Consider the following 7,325-nt stretch of genomic DNA (forward strand, 5'->3'; position numbering starts at 1 on the left):
AATAGTTGTCAGTTTCTTCCAGATCACTGTATTATGCATGGGTTGCAGAGCTACCAATTAGTTTGAGCAAGTGCTAAAAATAAATAAATGATGAGGAGACTTCTATTTTCATCCAGGATAATTAGGGCCTGCATTTGGGGTGACGAGGTGGAGTGGGGGGTGGGGGAGCCTAAGGAATCATTAAAGACAATGTGTAATGGTTGAACACCACTCAGCAAAGCCAACGGTCCACTCTGCAACTTCTGTTTACAAATGCACCAATTGCCCCAACTGGGACCCCTGCCTTGGGTCTGGGGCCAAAGCCTGGAGAGAGGCAGTTATACAGTGTTCTTGATTTTATTCTTTCTTAAGATCCTCTTATATAACCGATTTGTTGTGCAATTAAGCAGTTGGTGGTTCAGGGAAGCTGGCCCGTACCTTAGATAAGAAGTTAAATTATTCCAGGGGACCTTTGGAGGCAGGCTGGCTGGGAGATGCTGAGGAGTGAACAGGCCTCCCACACAGGACATGGTATTTTAGCTGAGAAGTTCCCTATATGTAAGCCACATGAGTCCCCCATTTCCTGAGCATCTGTATTTGGTGAGCACTGGAAACCTCTTGCTTTCCCACTGCAGGCCCCTTGCTTCCTCTTGGTAAAGTCAAAAACATGACCCAGTTGTAACAGGCACAAAATAGCAGTTTGGTAGGAGGAAAAGAGGGCAGGGTGGCAAGGTGGCAAGAAGTCTCCATAATTGAATAGAAATGATCTCAGAGAATCCTAAGAGCCCTCACGTACACGTTCAAGGTTACATATGTGCATAGACACACACACTCACATGCCCACACCAACACACACAACCAGGACAAGAGCGGGTGGTGGCAGATAAAAGCAAGCGGAGGGAAGGGGAGAAGGGCACGCAACACACACCACATTCACGTACACGTTCAAGGTTACATATGTGCATAGACACACACACTCACATGCCCACACCAACACACACAACCAGGACAAGAACGGGTGGTGGCAGATAAAAGCAAGCGGAGGGAAGGGGAGAAGGGCACGCAACACACACCACACCGAGAAGCCAGATGAGATCGTTTTCTTGTCATAGAAAAATCAAAACAAACCCTAGAAATACTACATTACAAGTATATTTCCTGGCAGATTTGGTTCTTGGTCACAGTAGAATGCCAGTGGCCTTCAGCGCCTGTGTCTGCCACTATTCCATGTCCTCACGTAGGGAATATCTGGAGTCTGGATCTCCCAGAGGGAGAAGCAGAAGAGCCTGGCACCTGTTCAGGACTTTTTCAAAATCAAAGATAATGACAGAGCAAATGAATATACCGATTTCTCCAGCTGTCATCTTGTTTTTATTGTGTTCTATTTTCAAACCCTGGAAGTGCATGTGTCAGAATAAAAGTCTCCTGTGTGTGTGTGTTTTGATAAAAGAAGATAAGGCCATGCCATAAGACCCTATACCCCAAAGAATCTTAGCAACATGATGGACACTTTAGTCTCCATATGGGTGGTCCCTACCAACCCTGAGTAATAAAGGTGTTAGAATATGCTGATTTAAACTTTCTCTCCATTTGGAACTGGGTGTACCTATCCATAGAACCCTAATCCTCTCCATACAGGAACGTCCAAAGACCAAGGCAAGGCCACGAGGGCAGCTCTGGACAGGAAGCTGTCTCCAGCCTCCTGCTCTGATGAGAGGATTCAGAATCTCAAGCTGAGCCAAGGGGCTCCTTTTCTTCTGCGCTGCTCCTGGTTGAAGACCCGGTACACCCCAGCCTCAATCACCAGCTCCAGGCCTTCCAGAAATAAAAAGGATGAAGGCTGATGAAAAGGACAAAGGGAGAAAACAGAAAGAGAGGGATGTAAAAGAAAGAAGTGTGAAGGTAAGAGAGGTAGAAAACAGAGGGGGGCGGGGAGGGCTGGAGGCGACGTCAAGGAAGTGGGCAAGTGGCCTGGTGAGTGGGAGTGAAGCCACATAAGGCTGGAATAAGACCACAAACCACCCTAACAAGAGGGAGACTTCTATGAAACATGCAATTCCCAGGGACTGCTCACCACCAGGACTTTGTTTTACTGAGCCAGGTGTACAAGCTCAGGTGGAGAACCTAAGTGCTCCGAACAATGGCAGACTATGGTCTTCATATGGGGTATTTCCAGCGTTTTTGGAGGCAGAAATGTGAAAAGAAGAGGAACAGTTAGGAAGAGACAAGAGGAGAGAGACTGAGATGTTAAAGGGGATGTTTACGAAGTTTTTCTCCAGGAAAATCTGTGTTGCTCCCCAGTGCTTTAGAGTTGAATTTACTTTTGGGGGGAGTAGGAGAGGGGCTGAGTTTGAACTCCAGATGAGGTCTGGTGAAGAGCAGAAGCCATCCCTAGCAGGCCCACTCTGCTTATATTCAGGTTTCTCTCTGAAGACTGTTAATGGGTTTTCAATGCAAAATGATAACACTTACAGCAACTCTTCTTGGTTTCTTAACTTCAGCAAACACTTAATTTGTCCTGAAGTCTGATTTCCAGCACATTTATCATATAAACTGTTAAATAAATTCCTAACTGCTTTTAGGAACTTGCTACACATCTAGAACTGAGCAAGGCAATTCAGAGACTGTAAAACAAGTCAGAAAAGATGGCCAATGGCCTCAAGGTGTTTCTAGTCTCCTGGTCTCCAAGGAGACATAATTCAAGAGACAAAACATGGCAGTGCAAATATGAACCATAATCGCTCTACGTACAATAGGTGCTTAAAGAATGAAAGCAGCTGGAATAATATCCACCATTTATTGACAATGACAAGGTCCTAGGCATACTATGCTCAATGCTTTATATACACATTCATATTTTTAATCTTCCCAACAAACTAGTAGAATTGCTGCACCCATTTTATATATAGGAAATTGAGGCTTGAAGAGGTTAGGCAAATTTCTCACGGTCTCAACACAAGAAAGTATCTGAGGTGGGATTTAAAACTTACTTATCTGACAAACTATGGTGTTTGAACCACAGTCATTGCATTTACGTTCTATGCAGTTAGAAAAAAAAAAGAAAGGAAAGAAGGGAGAAAGAAAAAGGCACATGACAGCTGGGTCTTCCTTTTTATCAGGAAAACAATAGCTCTCCCAGAATTCTCAGTTAGTAGAGTTGCTCACTGCAGAGCTAGATCTTCCACCCCTAGATGCATGGATAATAGGAAAGATATTTTTACCTGGGCATGTGGCTACACCTGCCCCCCACCCCATAACTGGAGCTTTTTTTATAAGGGAGGAGGGGAGAACAGATACTTAGACAACCAGAGGCACCTTCCTCACTGAGCATCTTACATATATGATGGCATGATGCTGGTGAGGTGCTGGAGTCTGGATGAGGATGTTGGAAGAAGGAATTAGAAGCAAATAAAAAAAATTCAAAAAATATTTTAAAGAAAATTTAACTCACTTGGCGATAAATCAAATAGAGATCCTGAAAGAGAAGGATGAATGAGAGATTGGTGGACAGTTAAGAGGCAGGTTGTGTTGGTCAGAAGATTCAAAAAATATTTTAAAGAAAATTTAACTCACTTGGCGATAAATCAAATAGAGATCCCGAAAGAGAAGGATGAATGAGAGATTGGTGGACAGTTAAGAGGCAGGTTGTGTTGGTCAGAAGATGGGTGCGGTTTTGTCCACGTTGAATTTAAAGTGATGGTAGGACACGCACATGGGTATGCTCTCTGAGTAGGTGGACATCACGAATCTTGAGGGCAAAGGGTTCATCAGGGCTGGAGGTGTCAGCATCAAAATGGTACTGTAGGGATGGATGAGTTTCTCCAAGCAGAGAGCATAAGAGAAGACAGACAGGGGCCAGGGACCTTGAAGGAGCAAACCTCTTAGGTAACAGGGAAGAAGTGAGCTGATAAAGTGAGCAAAAAAATAAATAAATAAATAAATTCCTAGGAGTTCAGAGGAGAATCAGGAAAGTGGACTTACACAGATGTTAAATTAAGTTTGGCATAAAAGTCTCTCTGGACATGGTGAACTGCACCTTAGTAGCCTATGCTTGTAACAAGTAGTCTTAGCCAGTCGCAGGCTGCCAGCTATTCAAACCATGTTCAAATAAGGCAAATGCCAAGCTGTAACCAGTCCAGCTGCTTCTGTAAGTCACTTTCCTTTTCCTGTCACAGATGTTACCCGACCATGTGGCAGCCCTGGAGTCTCTCTGAGCCTGTTCTGGTTCTGGGGGCTGCCTGATTCTGAATCATTCTTTGCTCAATTAAACTCCACTAAATTTAATTTGTCTAAAGTTTTTCTCTTAACATAGAAGACTGAATTAGAGTGAGTTTCAAGGTGGAGGTTAACTGTCAAATGCAGCTGAGGAGTTAAAGAGAAAGAGAACTAAGGAAGACCCCTGATTTAGCAGAAAGGAGATTATTGTTATGTGGAGACAGCAAAATGGAGAAGAACAGAGGAAATAGAAGTCAAAAGTCAGTAGTCATTCTCAACAGTGGCCCAGTGGGGCTTTAAGAACTGCATTTCAAATTATCAATGGTTTAATTATGTCCCCTAATTATATATTATTTTAACGATACTGTGATTCTTTAAAATTTTTTTATCCTTACATAGCAGGTACGGCAACTCTTTATAAACCCGACTATCAATGAATCACTTTGTTGCTATTCCCTGATCATAGCAGAAAACATGTATTTTATGGGATTACATGGATTAGGTAATGGGCAAACAGACAAGAAATACTTTCACACTCTGTGGTTTTTTTTAATTCACAGTCCTCTTATGTTAAAAACCACCTACCTGTCCCAGCCCTGAAAAGCATTCCCACATGCTCTGTGCCCTACTTCAAAGGCCTGGCACTTCCCGAAGTCCAGTTGCCTTTGAAGTCTTTGAAGTGTCTGCGGAAGAAACTGGAGTATTTCAGACAAAATGTGCCTTTAGGTCATCTGACTGCCAAGTCTCCATCACCACCTCTTTAGACTAAGGACTCTTTTTAAAGCATAATGGTTTCCCCCTTTCTGTGAAAGAGGTACCATCCTGAGCTATAAGGGCAGGGGCCCAGCATGGCAGCAGAGCAGTAGAACATGATTTGTCAGGATGTGGGTTATTCACACACTTCTAAAATGCCATTCAAATAATTTTCCAATAAGATAATAACACTGAGTCATTTGAAAAATACAAGTCCTTGAAAAGTTCAAGTCCTCGGAAGACACTAAGCAATGCTTCTCAAAGTGTTATTATGTAAGATGACTTTAGGTAATATATGATGAACACTTGATTAGTCAGAGTAGGCTAAGTTAGGCTGCAGTAACAAGTGACATACAAGAAAATCTCAGTGGCTTACAATAACAAACACTGATTTCCTACTCACATACATGTAGGCTGCAATTGGTTTCAGCTTTGCTTCATGTTTACTTCATTTCAGACCAGGGTACAGCACAGCTCCTGTCTCAGTCTTGAGGCAGGCAGGGGGAAAGAATCTTGGAAAATCCAGGAAATTCCCCTACATCTTCTGTTCAGGAGCAGCAGACAGCCTTGGACAAAGCTAGTGACACGGCTGAGCCTGACATAAATAGAGCTGGAAATAGAATCCTCCCCAGTGCAGTGGAGCTCAGTAGGGTGGAGCTGTGAACATTTGAACAAATAATTTTAGTTGTGATATATTTGTTCTAATGTATATTACGAAAATGTAATCAAGTCTATGATTTCACAGGTACTTTTTTTCTAAAATGTCTAAGTAAAAACGTGAATCAATTTAAAGAGTAATTTTAAGTAAACAGTGGTACATTTGGTATGAAAGTATGACAAAAATCATGATGGTGATGTGCAGATGACTGGAGTTTGGAACACAACACAATGTCAGGTGGTGTCTCTTTTTCTGTCTTAGTAAATAGAGCACATTAAATGTAACTGGCTTCTTATTCATTGATTGAGAAGCCAGCCATGACTCTGGATCTTTATCATGAACATCAGAGATCGTCTTCCTGTACTTTAGATAGATATAGATAGAGATCAAAGAGAGCACTATGGACTGAATTATGTGCCCCCAAATTCATCATATATTGAAACCCTAACCCTCTGTGTGACTGTATTTGGAGACTGGGCTTTTAGGGAGGTAATTAAGGTTAAATGAGGTCATGAGGATGGAACCCTCATCCAATAGATCTGGTGTCCTTATAAGAAGAGAAAGGGACATCAGAGCACTTTTTCTCTCAACACACACACAGAGAAGAGGCAATGTGAGGACACAGCAAGAAGGCAGCCTTCCACAAGCCAGGAAGTGAGGCCTCACCAGAGACTAAATTTTCTGGCACCTTTATCTCAGACTTCAGCCTCCAAAACTGTGAGGACATAAATTTCAGTTGCTTAATCTATCCAGTCTTCAGTATTTTGTTATGATGGCCTGAGCTGACTAATACAGAGGGTAATATTAAACAGGCATTTGTAGAGCACTAACTATGTGCAAAAAAATGTTATACTAGAGGCTGCAGAGAATGCAGAGATGATCATTTGTGTACACTATTCTCAAGGGAAATTAAAGCATATACATAAATAATGATTTCTACTTGCATAAAAACACAAGTACAGATAAAATTCTTCGGAACTCAGAGTTAGAACTGGTGGAATTATGACAGGCTTAATAGCAGTGATGCCATTTTATGTCCGGATGGAGTATGGATAGGTGAAGTACAGGAAAGATCATTCCAGGTGGAGAGCACAGAAGATGGAAGGCACAGAGAGGGGCAGCTTGAGGCAGGACGTGGGGTGGTGGAAGAGAATACTAGGAGGCTAGCTGGGACAAGACTGTGAAAGGTTTTAAATGCTCTAACAAAATGCACGAGTGTTATCCTGCAGGCACCTTGAGAACTACCCCCATTTTAAGCTGGAGAGTGGCTTGGGTCAGATTTGGAGTTGAGAAGAGTGTCTTGTGTCTGTGGAATGAATTGGAAAGGGGAGAGATGTTTGGCAAAGAACGAAGCAAAGGAAGGCAGAGAAGGAATAGTCTAGACAAGAGACTTCTGCAATTTTCAGGTGAAAGGCGAAGAGAGCCTGGTCTAGGAAAGTGAGTCCGGAGGTAAGACACAAACCAGATTGATGTGACAGGCAAAGAGGACGGAAAGATAAGGAGCGAAGCCGGAGTGTGGGAACCACATAGCAAGAGAACCTGGAAAGGTAATTCCAACCGTCTCTTGAAAGCCTGGCCTAGGAAAGTGAGTCCGGAGGTAAGACACAAACCAGATTGATGTGACAGGCAAAGAGGACGGAAAGATAAGGAGCGAAGCCAGAGTGTGGGAACCACATAGCAAGAGAACCTGGAAAGGTAATTCCAACCGTCTCTTGAATTA

The sequence above is a fragment of the Galeopterus variegatus genome, unplaced genomic scaffold, assembly GCF_000696425.1.
Source record: "Galeopterus variegatus unplaced genomic scaffold, G_variegatus-3.0.2 Scaffold1823, whole genome shotgun sequence".
NCBI classification, from domain to species: Eukaryota; Metazoa; Chordata; class Mammalia; order Dermoptera; family Cynocephalidae; genus Galeopterus; species Galeopterus variegatus.